Below are 17659 nucleotides of genomic sequence, written 5' to 3'. Positions count from 1 at the left end.
TTATGAGTTCTTTGTATATTTTGGATATTAGGCCCTTATCTGAGCTGTTGTTTGAAAATATCATTTCCCATTTAGTTGGCTTTCTGTTTATTTTGTTATCAGTTTCTCTTGCTGAGCAAAAACTTCTTAGTCTGATGTAGTCCCATTCATTAATTTTTGCCTTCACTTCTCTTGCCATTGGAGTCAAATTCATAAAATGCTCTTTAAAACCCAGGTCCATGAGTTGAGTACCTATGTCTTCTTCTATGTACTTGTTTCAGGTCTTATGTTTAGATCTTTGATCCATTTTGAGTTAATTTTTGTACAGGGAGAGAGACTGTAGTCCAGTTTCATTCTTTTGCATGTGGCTTTCCAGTTTTCCCAGCACCATTTATTGAAGAGGCTTTCTTTTCTCCATTGTGTGTTGTTGGCCCCTTTATCAAAAATTATTTGACTATATATATGTGGTTTTATTTCTGGACTTTCTATTCTGTTCCATTGGTCTGAGTGTCTATTTTTCTGCCAATACCATGCTGTTTTGATTGTCGTGGCCCTATAATAGAGTTTGAAGTCAGGTATTGTTATGCCCCCAGCTTCATTCTTTTTCTTTAGGATTGCTTTGGCTATTCGGGGTTTTTTATAGTTCCATATAAATCTGATGATTTTTTGCTCTATTTCTTTAAAAAACGTCATTGGAAGTTTGATGGGAATTGCATTAAATTTGTATATTGCTTTGGGTAATATAGCCATCTTGATTATATTTATTCTTCCTAGCCAAGAACAAGGTATATTCTTCCATCTCATTATATCTTTTTCGATTTCCCTTAACAATGGTTTATAGTTTTCATTATATAAGTCCTTTACATTCTTTGTTATGTTTATTCCTAAGTATTTTATTTTTTTTGTTGCAATCGTGAAGGGGATTATTCTTTTGAGTTCCTTCTCAGTTGTTTCATTGTTGGCATATAGAAAGGCTATTGACTTCTGTATGTTAATTTTGTATCCTGCGACCTTACTGTATTGGCTTATTGTTTCTAGTAGTCTTTTTGTGGATTCTTTGGGGTTTTCGATGTATAGGATCATATCATCTGCAAAAAGTGATACCTTTACTTCTTCTTTTCCGATATGGATGCCTTTTATTTCTTTGTCTTGTCTGATTGCTGTGGCGAGAACCTCTAGTACCACATTAAATAAGAGTGGAGAGAGTGGACAACCCTGTCTTGTTCCTGATTTAAGGGGGAAAGCCTTCAGTTTAGTGCCATTTAATATGATGTTAGCTGACGGTTTATCATATATGGCCTTTATCATGTTGAGATATTTTCCTTCTATACCCATTTTGTTGAGAGTCTTAAACATAAAATTGTGTTGTATTTTATCGAAAGCCTTTTCTGCATCTATTGATAAGATCATGTGGTTTTTGTTCTTTGTTTTGTTGATATGGTGTATTACATTAACCGTTTTACGTATGTTGAACCATCCTTGAGATTCTGGGATGAATCCCACTTGATCATGATGTATTGTTTCTTTAATATGTTGTTGTATTCGATTTGCTAGTATTTTGTTTAGTATTTTAGCATCTGTATTCATTAGAGATATTGGTCTGTAGTTTTCTTTTTTTGTGCCATCCTTGCCTGGTTTTGGGATGAGGGTTATGTTGGCCTCATAAAATGTGTTTGGAAGTATTGCTTCTTCTTCAATTTTTTGGAAGACTTTGAGTAGAATAGGAACCAAGTCTTCTTTGAAGTTTGATAAAATTCGCTGGTATAGCCGTCAGGGCCTGGACTTTTATTTTTGGGGAGCTTTTTAATGGTTTTTTCTATTTCTTCTCTACTGATAGGTCTGTTTAGGCTTTCTGCTTCTTCTTGACTCAGTCTAGGAAGGTTGTATTTTTCTAGGAATTTATCCATTTCTTCTAGGTTGTTGAATTTAGTGGCATAAAGTTTTTCATAGTATTCTACAATAATTCTTTGTATATCTACAGTGTCCGTGGTGATTTCTCCTCTTTCATTTTGGATTTTGTTTATATGAGTTCTTTCTCTTTTTTCCTTGGTAAGTCTTGCCAAGGGTTTGTCAATTTTGTTGATCTTTTCAAAGAACCAGCTCCTTGTTCTATTAATTTTTTCTATAGTTTTTCTGTTCTCTAATTCATTTATTTCTGCTCTGATTTTTATTATTTCCTTTCTTCGGCTGGTTTTGGGTTGTCTTTGTTCTTCTTTTTCTAGTTCCTTAAGGTGGGAAGTTAAGTGGTTCACTTGGGCTCTCTCTTGTTTGTTCATATATGCCTGAAGCGATATGAACTTCCCTCTTATCACTGCTTTTGCTGCATCCCATAGATTCTGATATGTCGTATTGTCATTTTCATTAGTCTGTATATATCTTTTGATCTCTGCACTTATTTCTTCTTTGACCCATTCATTTTTTAAAAGTATGTTGTTTAGTTTCCACATTTTTGTGGGATTTTTTTCCTCTTTTTTGCAGTTGAATTCTAGTTTCAAGGCTTTATGATCAGAAAATATGCTTGGTACAAGTTCAATTTTTCTGAATTTGCTGATGTTGTTTTTGTGGCCCAACATATGGTCAATTCTTGAGAATGATCCATGTACACTGGAGAAAAATGTATACTCAGTCACTTTGGGATGAAATGTCCTGTAGATGTCTATCATATCCAGGTGCTCTAGTGTTTTGTTTAAGGCCACTATGTCTTTGTTGATTCTCTGTTTGGATGACCGATCTAGAGCCGTCAGCGGTGTATTGAGGTCTCCAAGTATGATTGTATTTTTGTCAGTTTTTGTTTTAAGATCAATAAGTAGCTGTCTTATATATTTTGGTGCTCCTTGGGTTGGTGCATATATATTAAGAATTGTTATGTCTTCTTGATTCAGTGTCCCCTTAGCCATTATGAAATGGCCATTTTTGTCTCTGAGTACTTTTCCTGTCTTGTAGTCAGCATTATCCGATATGAGTATTGCTACACCTGCTTTTTTTTGGATGTTATTTGCTTGGAGTATTGTTTTCCAGCCTTTCACTTTGAATGTGTTTTTATCCTTGTTACTTAGATGAGTTTCCTGTAGGCAGCATACAGTTGGATTTTCTTTTTTAATCCATTCTGCTACTCTGTGCCTTTTTATTGGTGAGTTTAATCCGTTTACATTTAGTGTAATTATTGATACTTGTGAGTTCCCTATTGCCATTTTATATCTTGCTTTCTGTTAGTTTCGTGTCTTGTTTGATCCTTCTCTTTCGTTTTTCTATCTTTTGTTTTTATTTGGTTGTATTCCATACATCTTTCCTCTGTTGCTATCTTTTTTATCTCATGTGCTTCTGTGGTGGTTTTTTCAATGGTGGTTACCTTTGAGTAATGAAAAGGGTCCCTACCCTGTTCATTGTAGCGAACTATTTTGTGAGTACTTTTGCACTCCATCGTCCTTTGCTACTGTTAATCTCCGTCTTCTCCCCCTCTTTCTTTTTGTTGTTGTCACAGTTTAAATTTGGTTTTATTGTGTTCTTCTTGGAGCTTTTACTTGTGGCTCTGTTTTTTTTTGTTCTTTGTATCTGATTGGAGAACCCCCTTTAGTAATTCCTGGAGTGGGGGTTTTCTGATGATAAATTCCCTCATCTTTTCTGTATCTGTGAATGTTTTTATTTCTCCTTCGTATTTGAAGGATAGCTTTGATGGGTATAGTATTCGTGGCTGAAAGTTCCTCTCTTTCAGGACTTTAAATATTGGGGTCCACTCTCTTCTAGCTTGTAGAGTTTCTGCTGAGAAATCTGATGATAATCTAATGGGCCTTCCTTTATATGTTGTATTCTTCTTTTCCCTGGCTGCCTTGAGAATTTTTTCTTTGCTGTTGGTTTGTGTCAATTTCATTATGATATGCCTTGGAGTAGGTTTGTTGGGGTTAAGAAAACTTGGAGTTCTGTTTGCTTCTTGAACTTGAGGCTTTAGTTCTTTCCACAGGCTTGGGAAGTTCTCATCTATTATTTGTTTGAGTATGTTCTCCATTCCATTTTCTCTCTCTTCTCCCTCTGATATACCTATTATTCTTATGTTATTCTTTTTGATGGAGTCAGATAATTCTTGTAGGGCTATCTCATTTTTTTTAATTTTTGAGTCTCTTTCTTCTTCTCTCTGTTGTGCCTCAAGTTGCTTGTCTTCTATTTCACTAATCCTCTCTTCTATCTGACCTGTTCTATTAGCTAAGCTTGTTACTTCGTTTTTCAGCTCGTGAATTGAGTTTTTCATCTCTGTTTGATTTGTTTTTATAGTTTCAATTTCCTTGGACATATATTCTTTGTGTTCATTGAGTTGTTTTCTGAGCTCCCTATATTGCCTTTCTGTGTTTTCTTGTATATCTCGGATTTCTATCTTGAATTCTCTGTCATTTAGCTCCAAGGTTTCCAATATATTAAATTTTTTTCTCCATAGATTTTTCCTCATCTAGCTGTGTTACCTCTCTTTCTTTTGTATCCATGATATTCGATTTTCTCTTCCTTAATGGCATCTGAGGGTGGTTTTGTTGATAGTATTAATGAGATTTAATAAAGAATAAAAAGTTAAAAAAATAAAAAAAAATAAAAAATCGAAAAGAGTTGTTTTTTTAAAAAAAAATTAATAATGAAATAAAGAAAAATAAATAAAATAAAAAATTTTAAAAAAAGGAAATTATTCCCCCCCTCCTTTTTTCCTCTCCTCTCCTCTCCCCTCTTTCTTGAGAAAATCTTGTGGTGGACTGTGAGTTATAACAAACAATGCCTGTGATGGAGGGCCTGAATTGGGGAAAAGTAATAAAGGGGCAAAAAAGAAAAAAAGAAAAAAAAGGAAAAAAAAAAAAAAAGAAAGAAAAAAAAGAGCGTATGGACCCACAAAAAGCAAATAAGGAAAAAATTTGGGTCAAGAATAAAATGATTTGCTTTTAGGTGTTGGTTGTCTAAGAGTTATGATGAGAGGAATAAGAGGAAAACGGAAAAATGGGGGACAAATTAAAAACTTACTATTGTATTTAGTGGAACAAGAACTAGATAATATGGAGAGCCAGGGATGGGAGCACTGCTAGTGAGTTAAAAAGGTGAAGTAAAAAACCCCCAAAATGCCACAAACATAGGTTTGAGTCCCAGATAAGATAATTTGTTTGTTATTGAGGTTTGAATGAGAGGAGATGTAAAGGAGAAAGGAAGAAACTAATATAGAGGGAGAAAAGAAAGAGAGAGAGAGAAAAAAAAGAGGGAACCACTAAAAGAAGAAAAAAGAAAGGAGAGAGAGAGAGAGTTAAGGGTTTTGGAGTGCAACCCTCATAGAGAGAAAGGAAGAGAAGAGAAAAGATAATGGGAGATGTAACACTTATGGGTAGTGTAGTTCAAGGAGAGGAGAGAGTAAGACCAGTAGAGAGTTAATCGGCCAAATTGGAGGAAGAAAAAAAAGTATCAAGAATGAAGATAAGAGAAACAAACAAACAAATATAATAAAATGTGATAGGTTATAAAGTCTGCAGATTATTCTTGATTTTGAGAGGTTATCTTCTTGCTTTTTCTTTTCTCTCCCTCTTCCTGGTCGGTGACTCTGTACCCTGGGTTCTGCCCCTTTGGCACGCTCAGGTAGAGGCTTGCAGTTGATAAGTCTCTATGGCAATGTCATGTATTGTGCTTTAGTCTCGTGGGAGTCGAGGCTCATTAGCATTTATAGGCTCCGACAGTGAGAGAGTCCGTATTCCTGGAGCCTTTCTCCTAGTCTTTCCTTCCTCAATTAGTAGCCTGATAATCCAGCTATGGGGTTGCTGCTGCCTCTGCCTGGATAGTAAGAGGCTCAAAGAGCTGGCAACTCCCCACTCTATTTCCACTCAGCACAGGGCTCTGGGTAAGGCTCAGTCAGTCAGAGCTGCTAGCATAATCAGGCGGGCTTTCCGCCCACTCAAAGACCACTGGCTCTGCCACTCTGTCCGGTAACACAAGCGGGCGCCCACTTCTAGGGGGTGCTTGGAGGAAACTCTCACTCACTGTCTGCGACCAGGATATCCAGCCAGCAGTCTCACGCTCTGAGCGAAACCCCCAACCGCAGGGAAAAGTTGCAGCGTTGGAATTGAGTCTCGCTCCGTCCCCGTGCGCGGCTTTTGCAAGGCGCTGGGGCGGCTCGAGATTCCGCTTTGGCCCACACAAAGGCCCCTGACTCTGCCCCTCTCTGCGATAACACGGGCGCGCACTGCGGAGGCACTCGGAGGAATCGCTCACTCCTTATCTGCGCGCACAAACCAGGATATGAGGCCGGCCGCGGTTCCCTCTGAGTGAAACCCTCACCAGCACGGAAAATCTCCACCGTTGGTAGTAGTTCTCACTCCCTCCCGTGCGTGGCTTTCCCAGGGCGCTGGGGCTGCCCAGAGACTCTGTCCTCGGCCCACAGAAAGGCCTCTGACCCTGCCTCTCCGTGGGGCAACACGGGCACCCACTCTCGGGGCCTAGGAAGAAATTCTCGCCCACTAACTGCGCACTGACCAGGAGACCGGGTAAAATGGCCGCTCCGCTTGTCTTTCTTTGTTTGGGTTTGGCGCGAGTGTTAGCTTGTATTGCCCGGGTTGCCACAGGATCAGATTTTCCTCGGCTTGGATCTGTGTGCCACAGCCTGGTTCGGCCGTTTGTGCCGCGGCGGCCTGGATCTATTCACCCCCTTTGCCCGCCTCAGTTTCTATATTCACAGTTACCAGAGAAAGCCGCCCTGTTTAGGTTAGTGAGGAAGGCGGAGCTTTTCTTACTCCCTTTTTCCTTCGGGGTTTGGTTATATATTTAGCCAATTTTTCACTCAATCATACCTTTGGGTGTATTGCGAAGCATCTGGAAGCTCCAAGTATAGGTTTTTCTGTTTCTGGTTGAAGATCTTGTTGAGTTTTGGGGGAGATTTATCGGTATCGCTTCCTACCTCGCCATTACTCTGACGTCATCTCTCAATTATTGCTTAATTTAAGCACAAACTACTATGCAGGCGGAACATTGCCTATCTCTGTCCTTTAAACATAATGAGCACAAATTTCAGTGAATTTAATCAGTTGTTTACATGAGTTGGTTCTCAGCAATAACAGAAATTGGTTCCTTGGTTTTTAGAAAAATGTAAGCATAGTACTCTAAGAGGTCACATCATATTGTTTAATTTTCCGTGATCAACATATGTTTGATTGAATATTTTTAAAGTTACAAATTGGATAAAATTTCATGTCAGTGTTTTGCTATGTTATTCTCTATTTATCTCTTCTCACTTAGCCTAAATCTGATTCATTTTTTGATATATATATATAATAGCATCTGTCTAATGACAGTGTGAACATACTTCTTCCAGGCAATTGATTGATACTGTATGATTTCAGAAATATTGATACTTGCAGCCCTGGTCGGTCGGCTTAGTGGTTGAGTGTCAGCCTGGTGTGTGGAAGTCCCAAACACACAGAAGAGCCTATCTGCCTCTCCACCCCTCCCCCTCTTGCCTCTCTCTCTCTCTCTCTCTCTCTCTCTTCTTCCCTCCCCTCCCCTCCCCTCCCCTCCCCTTTCCTCCCCTCCCCTCCCCTTTCCTCCCCTTCCTTTCCTTTCCCTTCCCTTCCCTTCCCTTCCCTTCCCTTCCCTTCCCTTCCCTTCCCTTCCCTTCCCTTCCCTTCCCTTCCCTTCCCTTCCCTTCCCTTCCCTTCTTGCAGCCATGGCCTCATCCACTTGTAACCATGAGAATGACACCACCAACTGATTGCTGACTGCACACCTCTGCCAGAGAGGCATACTGTGGCCAACAGAGCCAACCAGGAGTGGGAAGGGCTGATCATTTAGTGTCAGCAGTTTTCAAAGGAACCAAATCAGGAAGTTTGGCTTTTCTCCTGGCCTAATATTTAGCAGACCTTAACAAAAATGTGTGTGTGTGTGTGTGTGTGTGTACGCACATGTGTGCTGTGCATGTATGTGAAATTTTTGAACAAATTATTTTTTTTGAATTAAAAAAATGTGGAAAAGGAAAAACATGGTCTGAATGACCTTGGTTGGGTTTTTTTGGGGTTTATTATATTTTTATTTTTGGTTTCAAAGGCATTATGGACCTTGGCTCATGTCAGCCCTGGTGAATGTGACCTGATCACTGGCAAAGTCAATTTTTTACAAAAATGTTTTGTATCTTTCAAACTTGATATTGATAACTGAAACTGAGCAGTGAGGTATTACCATCTGGTTTTGATGAACGTGGCCTGCTTATACTTTTAAAAAAAGCATTCAGGAAAAGACTGGAAATTCCTGCTCAGAAAATCAAAGTCTAATACAGTTTTTCAATACCTGATACTTGTATGTTATAAGTGACCTTGGAGACTTTATTCTACCAGTTCCACATATTTTTTAGATTAGAGCATTATGGCGTTATGCTTCATTTTAGGATATATTTAGGTTTTTGTTCCAGGATGGTTTTTTGTGTTTTTATGTATATTTTTTTACTTTTCTGCTATATATATAAAGATAATTTCTTGCCTGGAGAAATATCAGATACTTTCATTTTAAAAATAAGGTAAATTGGTTCTCTGCGCTACAAGAAAATGCCAACTACCAAAAACCAAAATGATTTCTACCATTTCTTACTACTGATACATTATACCCCAGCATAATATATCGAGGGATTTACCAGATTGTAACATCCTCTGGTAGATTATAATTTTCTAAGACAATAACCATATCTTTTCCATTATTATGTATTCCCAAGTGGCCCAGGACCTTGTGAATTGCAAGTCCTCAAGTCAAATCAGAAAAATGAATGAATAAATGTTTCTTGAAACACCTGATTTTTAAAAATTTAATTACAAATATATTGAATAATCCTTTAAATAAAATAATTGTTTTTCATTTCTGAGGGCTTACTTCCAGCTCTGCAGCCAACCAAGTCCTTGATTTTTCTCCCTGTTTTCTGTGCTAGCCTGCCTAAAATCAGTACTCTCAGAGAAGAAAAGGGGGAAGAGGAAAAAGCCAGCATTTCATCTTGCATGCATTGCTTCTGAAATAGTCTGGTAAATGGCTGTTTTGAGAAAGCAATTAAAGCCAGTGGCTAAAATAAGGCTTGGGGATTATCAGTAGACATCACTTATCAGTGTTATCCCTGTTGTACATCAAAAGAGATAATCAAGGCAGCATTTACTGGAGACTGTGTATTGACTATACAGAGAAAATTACTATATCCAGTAGGAGAAGAGAAAAATTATTTGCGCATGCAAAATATCTACCTGCTATAGGATTTATAGGATTAAGTATTTCTTTTTCTTTTTCTAAAGAAAGCCACGGGATAATTTAAATCTATGTAAAATATTATGGTTCCAATGTTGAGTACTGTTATAAAATGACTTTTTCTCTGCGTTTCCACTAATTAGCTTTTAAGATGCTTTTGATGTGGTGGAAAAGGTCAAAGATCAATGAGTTGCTTGTTAGTCTAAATCATTTATTTTATCAGAAAAAAACCCATGAGCTATTGAAAAAATAGAATTTTGAAAGAAATACATAGTCTAGTTGCCTCTGGCAGGCTTCATAATTTTTCTTTAGTTCCTCCAAATATGGAATGGTCTAATCAGGAAATTATCAAGCAGACTGAAGAAGTATGCTGAAGTTTTGTGCTGCCATCAATACTGGTAAAGTAGAACTGGAAAAATCCATGATGCGTTTTCTGTTACTAATTAGAAAAATCGCAAGTATTTCTTTTTTAAAATTTTATTTTAGTGAGAGGAGGGGAGGTAAAAATAGACTCCCACGTCCACCTTGACTGGGATCTGCCTGGCAAACCCACTAGGAGGTGATACTCTGCCCATCGGAGGCCACTGCTCTGTTGTATCTGGAACCATTTTTTAGCGCCTGAGGTGGAGGCCATGGAGCCATCCTCATGACACATAACACATGACAGCCTCATTGTTAATACCAATGTGTTGGTAGAGACGGGACCATATGCACACATATCTTTAGGAGAATAATGTAGCTCTTGAGGTAATCTGATGCCCTTCCTTTGGGCATCCAAAATTCTAATGCTGTTTCACTTTCTCCAGCTGTATTTGAACACTCTGCACAAAAGTCTTTCCTTTCATCTTAGAAAATACTGTTAATGGCAGTGATATCCCATACAAGACTGTATAGTTTTTAAGTGCATTTGCATAGTTGTTTTAGTTTAGTAAAATAAGATTTACTGCAGCTACAGAAATTCAGAGAGACACGTTAATTATATTTTAAAAATTCACGAATTCACATATTGGCAGAGAATTTCTCAAAAATGTCAACTAGATGTTAATATTTTGGTATAATACATGAAAGTAAGTAGCATAATTGAGTATTACATCTATATTAAATGTGAGCATCTATATTGAATGTGATGTAAACACTATTTGAAATTTTAGTCTTAGGAAGAGAGTTAAGTGCTATGTTAGGCACTAAATGTGTAATGGTAAATGAAACAATTAGGAACTCTGTCTTCATAGAGTATACAGTGAATAAGCTTACAGTACATACAGCTTACCAACGTACTGTAAACAAATACATAAATAAACATATAAATCAACAAGTAAATAAATAAAATGGTAATATGTGTAGTGGAGAAAATGAAGAGGGCATAGTAGGACTTACTTAATTTTGTAAGTTATAGGTGGTATGACAGTTAATTGAATGGGCCACGCGATGCTTACATAATTCATCAAACATGATTCTGGGTGTGTCAGTGAGAGTGTTTCTGGATGAGATTAACCTGTGAATTGGTAAACATAATTAATAAAGCAGATTGCTCTCCCTAATGTGGTTGGGCCTCATTCAACCAGTTGAAGGCTGAATAAAACAAAAAGGCTGAGTAAGAGAAAGCTCCTTCTGCTTGACTAGCTTTGAACTGAGACATCAGTTTTTTTCCTGCCTTCTGACTCAGACCAATACATGAGCTTCTCCTGGGTCTCAAGCCTGCTGATATTTGCACTGAAATGGTACCATTAGATCTCCCGGGTCTCCAGCTTGCCAACAGCAGATCTCAGGCCTTGGCAGTGTCCACAATCACAGGAGCCAATTCTTTATAATAAATTTCTCTCTTTTTCTGTTCATCTATCTATCCATATTTATAAAAATAAATACTTATAAAGACACACATCTTGTTGGTTCTGCTTTTCTGAAGAACCTTAGTAATGTAGAAGGTACCCTCTCGGAAGTCTCACTTATTCTGAGATATGGAAGTGTTGGGCAGATAAGTTATTTTTTCTCACCCTTAATGTTAAAGCTGGCCGCTGCCCTCATGTGCTGCAGCTAATTGCCCTTCTTGCTTGGGAAGGGGCTTGGTTATGTTAATGTTTGCTGGAGGACAGGGTTGTCCCGCTGAAAAGTTTTAAAAGGAGGAGCTAGGAGGCCATTTTGCAGGGAGAGTGACCACGTTCCTGTAGAAAGGAAGAGCCCATGGTGTAGCAGGCAGGGAGGCCACGTGGAGGAGGCAGCCAAAATGGCAGAATGGGGGAAGGAAAAGCCAGTTTGTGCAGGAGAAGGAAACAGGGAACAAAGGTGAATGAGACTGGTGAGGTAGAAGCCTTTGATTCTAGGAAAACTCGGATGAGTCAGTGGCTTTGGGAGCCGTGAATGGAAAGGTAAGTGTTTTCCCACTGTGTATATTTACTTGCTTGCCGGGTGTGAGCTAGGATTAAAGGAAAATGGACCACCAGTTTTTGGCTCCACAGTTTCTCTACCGTCCGTCCGAATTTAATGCAAGAACCTGCAAGAGCCAGGTGGCTGTGATGGTGGCCGTGGCTACTGGCTTTATAGGAAGATAAATAGAAATGAACAAAATAAAGTGCAAAACATTTGCAAAATCTTTGAATTGAATATAGCCTTCATGGCTGAAATTTAGTGCAAAACACCATGCTGTAAATTTTGTTTTATAGTCTAAGTGAATTATGGAAAATTTTAAAGCAGGACCATAACTTGTGTTTATACTTTATTATTTTAAAATATATTTTATACTTGAAATAAATTTGTACTTTAAAACAGACCACTGGAACTAGTGATTAGAGGACACATCAAAGGTGGTGGATGAGTTGAAAGCGAGACAAGATGGGGGAGGGGCAGCAGTAGAGATGTGGCAGGGGGTGGGGTGGGAGGGGAATAGCATCCAGATGGTTTGGGAGGTAAAATCAGCTGAGGAAGAGGAGGGAGAATAAGGCAATGGGAAGAACTATTCTTACGTTAATGACTTGAGCCATTGGGTTGAAACAATTGGATGAGGAGCAGATTTGTAGGTGAATAACAGTAAGTGAAATTTGGGGCATATTTATTTTCTAAATGTAGCACATGGGCAGCCTTCAATAGAGGTCTATCTCTGGGAGCCGTTGGCTGGCAGACGGTATTAAAGGCATGGTGATGTTTGAGGGGGCACGTAGGCAATACACAGAGTCAGAGGAAAAGAGCCTGTAGGACTGAGTCCCGAGGATCAGGTTCATGTTTGGGAAGAGAAGGAGCATACAGAAAATACTGCGAAGTAGTCAGTAAGCCACATCAGGAAAGTATGGTGTCACAAAAAGTCAAACAAAGTAGAGGGTCCGTGAAGAATAGAAGAGTCAAGAGTGTTAAATAAGATAATGAAAATAAGGTAGTCTAAAGACAGAAATCAAATAATCAATGGTTCCTATTTACTATTCATTTGTTTTTGATAAAATAAAGCATCTTTTCCTTTCCTAAATCTAATTTTGGGCTGGCCAAAGGGCTCAAAAACAACTTACCTTACCTTACGGAAAGGACCAGGCAAAACCCAGAGGACAGTTTTAAACATCTGGCAGTGCTGTTCTGGACTTTTGTAAGATTATCTGCACCGAAGCAATGCGGGTTTAAAGTAGAGTGACTGGGCATTTTTTTATTTGTAATGTCAATGCTCAGGGGAATGACTTTGGCGTAGAGGCTTCTGGGACTGTTAGGATATCGCTTTCTTTCCCCACCCATAGAGTTGTATATACAAGAAAACCAGGACCTCGTTTATAGTTTTGCTTCTTCTCCTCATGGGACTTGCCAGTGTTCTCAATTTAAATCTAAGGCATAAGTACAATGGGTTGACTTTGGCTTAGCTATAAAGTCACACATTCAGAAATCCAGAAGAAAAAAAAATGTTGCATTGATTCTGGTAGCCCACAAACTATTCCATTTCAGTTGATAGCTCTGCTTTACTTGAATATATTACATATTTTAAATTCTTATTGTGCTTATTTATGAATGGGAATCAAAGACTTTGGGCAACGTTAAACAAGTGGGAAATATGTTCAGCTCTGAATGAGCCCCTTTTGGTGCTATTACTTTAATCTGGTGTTCTCTGCATGCAGATGACTTAGGTCTGATATAGGTATGAACTCCTGAACACTGGTTGCATTTAGTGACAGATTTGTCGGGAACAAAATTCCAACTTGCTTGCATTCTAAACTGATGGTCTCTCTAGAAGGTGGCGAGGGCCCATATTTCTGGAGGGGTTTTGTCCTTTCAAATATGTTGGCAGTTCTTGGCCTCCAGTCGGATTCTGGCTGGTATGGAATTTGTTTTTCTTTGAAGGCTACTCCAAGACCCGAGTAGGATGATTTGTATCTGGGTCTGTTTTGCTTTTCAGGTGGTATCATACTCCCTTGCAGACACTTTGCCAGGAATAACCTCTGTTAGAAGGAAAGGGGAAGGGAGGGATAGAAAGAGGGATGGGAGAAACAGAGCATATCAGACTAACTTTATGTTTTAGAGTTTTGAGAAAGAAAGCAGGACTTACTGTGGAATTCACTTAAATAGCACATTGCCTAGATAATTACACTCAATTTGGTTTGGAACAAGATGGGAAAGCTACAGCTTGATGGTTATACACTGATGGCTACAAGTGCAATATTAGCTCACAGTGTGATTTGGATGCATAAAAATGAAGACCATATTTAGGCTGCACTGATGGAAACGCTGTGCCTGAATAATACATCAAATGCAGTGGTCCCTCTGGTTGAGCTGCTTTAAGGAACTGCATTTAATCCAGCTACCACAATCTAAAAATAATGTTGACAAATGAGAATGCATCTAAAGGTGGCCCCCAAGTCACCCTAGCACAGAAGATAGGATATTTGAGGAAGAGTGAAGCACACACTTATCTCAATCTAACACAAGGAGGGTTAGATTGCATTTCTGAGAGTGTGTTTGACTGATACCTGGGTCAGAATTCCTGGAAGTGCTTTACAAAATCAAGTTTCTTGGCTCCACCTGCAACTCAGAGAATCAGAATCTTGGGTGCCAGTTGTGAAATGGATATGTTTCTTCAAGAAGCTTCCAGATGACATTTATAAACACAAACATTTGAAGCCTACTAGAACACAGAAGCTGAGGCCAATCTTCCAGGGATTGATGGGCTGTGTTTTATGGTAGACAGAAAGGGCAAGGCATGTGATTTCGGCCCAAGGATGGAACTAAAACCACAGGCAGTGAGATTTCAATGCAACTAACCCCTTGAAACCGTGTGTACTTCTTCATCAGAGAAGGTTTTCTTTTCCTCTGTGTACTTTCATTTCTTAACAGAGTGCATTCACTTCTCGGAGCTAAGTAACTATTTGTGAAATGTATGAAGGACTAATTATCTAATTAGGATGACCATAGATTTTGGTTTGGTAGGGCAGTTCTCGGTTTACACCTGTAAAGCCAGTGTTTAGCAGTTGTCCTGGATTTCTTTTTCCTTTTTTAAAAGCAAACTACCATTATTATTACTAGTTTCATTAAAATAAGACAGGATGGGTTTGGTCTGCTTCCACCTCTTGTTTTCAGCTGCTGTGATGGTCCATCCACCATGTGTGAGGTGAATGCAAACGAACACAATTCTTACTTTTCACATGTGGTGAATGAAATCTGAACAGTAACCATCATTGACCCTCTTTTTCCTCCCCAGTCTTTTCCTGCTGTAATATAATTAACACTCCCCTTTATAGAACAGTGTGCAGGAAATTTGCTAATGAAATTTGGGACCCAAATAGCTGAGGACAACTATCGCCATTCAGCCTCAGATGGTGAAGAGATAGCAGCCACGGATGCCACCATCTCTGTGGGCTGCTTGGTGTGCCAGCCTGCCATGCCGTCACCTGCACTTGGTTTGCAAGGTGCACAAAGCAGCCAGGCCACCAGTTAGCAAGGTCAGAGGACAGTGTGGAAAAATAAGTTAGGTGCACACAAGTATATACAGAAAACAAAGACTGAGCTGTTTTGCCCAAAAAACACAGAGCAAATAATTGGAACACTCTAGTTACGGTGGTTTTGTCAGAACTTAGTATGATGCTAGGAAAAGAATGAAATAGTGGAAAATTAACACTGTGTGGATTCTATTTTGTTTTTGTGATAAACCCTTTCAATAGCAACATTCTAAAAAAATGAAACTATGTCTAATGAGAAGTTTAAGTTCTGAATTTTTATTTCACAATATTTGTTGGTATTATCCCACACAGGGGTCAGAGTGGCATTACTGGGCACATGAAAAACAGAAGGTATAAATCTGCTGAAAATGCATTGCACTAATGTCTAATTAGGCTGAACTATATATATGAAATTGCTATTTTGTAGATCAAAAGCAAAGAGTTTCAGTAATATATAATTCAACCTTAATGCTTCCTAAGTTAGTAGTTATTTTAGGATGAAAATTTGTCATGAATAGCAGCAGAGGTGCATTTATATGTCATTCTTTGAAGCCCAATGTTTCATTTAGTGAAATGATTGTTTTTATAAATGAATTTCACTCATTTTTCATCCTAACACTTTTAAAAAAATGTATTAACAAAAGTTAGCATGGACTTCATTAATGGTAGAATTTACTCACATTTAAATGATATCCATTTCATACCAGCAAATATCAGATGCTTCAACTGGAAAAAATCAGTTAAGTGAATTATAACTTGAAGTATCCAGCTCACGATTGGCAAAATGCAATGGTAACATATAAATACAAATTCTGGAGGAACCAGTTTTTATAATAAATAATATCTTTCCAAACTGAGAAACCCGTGGAGCAGAAATACACTTGGAACTGGTTATCTCATACAAATAACTCAGCATCACGTTCAAACCAGCTGCTGGATGTTCTCCAACACAAGAAGAACCTCTAGTTGCTAACATTTATAAATACTTTATATACACATAGAGTAATAACATTATAAAAATATGCTGATGAAGCCTATGTTGAAGAAGAGGAAATCATTTAACATGGTCACATGCACCCTTTGTCTTTGCTGTCCATCATGGGTCTGGCCCGAGGAATGTCAGTCCTCCAAAGAAGTACTTTATAAATCACCTCAATATCCTGAATAGCAGGGGCTTTTTTAAAAAAAAGTAACTCCTCTATATTTTGGCTACAGCTTTTTCAATCAATTAAAAAAAATTCTATCAAAGTAGTCAATAAATGAAAGTTTTGGAAAAGCTGTGAAGCTTTAAGAAAATGGCAGTTACTGACAACACAGCTTAGCAGACCAGAAGACACTGAAGTCAATCCCTGTGGGAGGGAGTGAACAAATTAAGCCACAACAAGCTCAAATTCGGTACAAGATTTCATTTTGAAATACCGTGAACTGTGGGAAGAATCATCTGATCAAACTCCTGTTTTTATTGGGTACATTTCTATTCTAAATGAGGCTAGAAGGACATTGAGAAGGTCTATAATTTTAGTGCATCTGAATTTGGTGAAACATTGAAAAGCATTATACTCTGAATGGAGGTAAAAACATAGCACCTGTGAAAATATTTACCCATTTCAATGCAGGGAAAAAAAATTAGAATCGAGACTTTCTTTTAGAAGAATTTGTTCTGAGCTTACCAGTTACCTCAGCATGTTTGTATATGTATTTGTTTCTCAATTATAGGAAGTATGATATATGGAGAAGGGTAAATTGATGGATGATGTCAATAATTTCAAGTGAATTCACCATAAAATATAACTTTGAAGGAGACTGAAGAGAATTACATTTAAAAAATTTAAATATTAAGATCATATTGAAAAGGATAAATTCCTCATAAAAATGCCAATGACACATTTTTAGGGATAGCTATAGCTAAGAAATGAATAAAATAAAACATACAAAGAATTATTCAGCCTGACCTGTGGTGGCGCAGTGGATGAAAGTGTCAACCTGGAATGCTGAAGTCGCCAGTTCAAAACCCTGGACTTGCCTGGTCAAGGCACATACCGGAGTTGATGCTTCCTGCTCCTCCCCCCTTCTCTCTCTTTTTCTCACTCTTCTTTCTCTAAAAATGAATAAATAAAATCTAAAAAAAAAAGAATTATTCAGATGATATGATTTAAAAAATCATCAATGACCCATTTCATTTTTTTAATGACCCATTTTAAATGTTTTAATTTACATAGATGTTTTTATTTTTAAGAAAAAATTTTTAAAAATATCTTTTTATATTTATTTATTTTTCAGTTGAATTTATTGGGGTACAGGTTCAGGTATGAAACTCAAACATCGTCTGCATACGGCATCACATGCCCATGACTCAAGCAAAGTCTCTTTTGTTCCCATTCCTCCCCTCTGTGTCCACCTCCACCTTCCCCACCCTTCTTCCCTCTGGCTATCACCACACTGTTGTCTGTCTATGTGTTATATATGGGTTTTGTTTTCTTTTGCTCAAACCCATCCCTTTCTATTATCTAGTCCCCCCTCAACCCCCTTTCCTCTGACAGCTGTCACTCTGTTCCATGTAT

This window comes from Saccopteryx bilineata, chromosome 1 (assembly GCF_036850765.1).
Source record: "Saccopteryx bilineata isolate mSacBil1 chromosome 1, mSacBil1_pri_phased_curated, whole genome shotgun sequence".
Taxonomy (NCBI): domain Eukaryota; kingdom Metazoa; phylum Chordata; class Mammalia; order Chiroptera; family Emballonuridae; genus Saccopteryx; species Saccopteryx bilineata.
Note: the sequence above shows the minus strand (reverse complement) of the source record.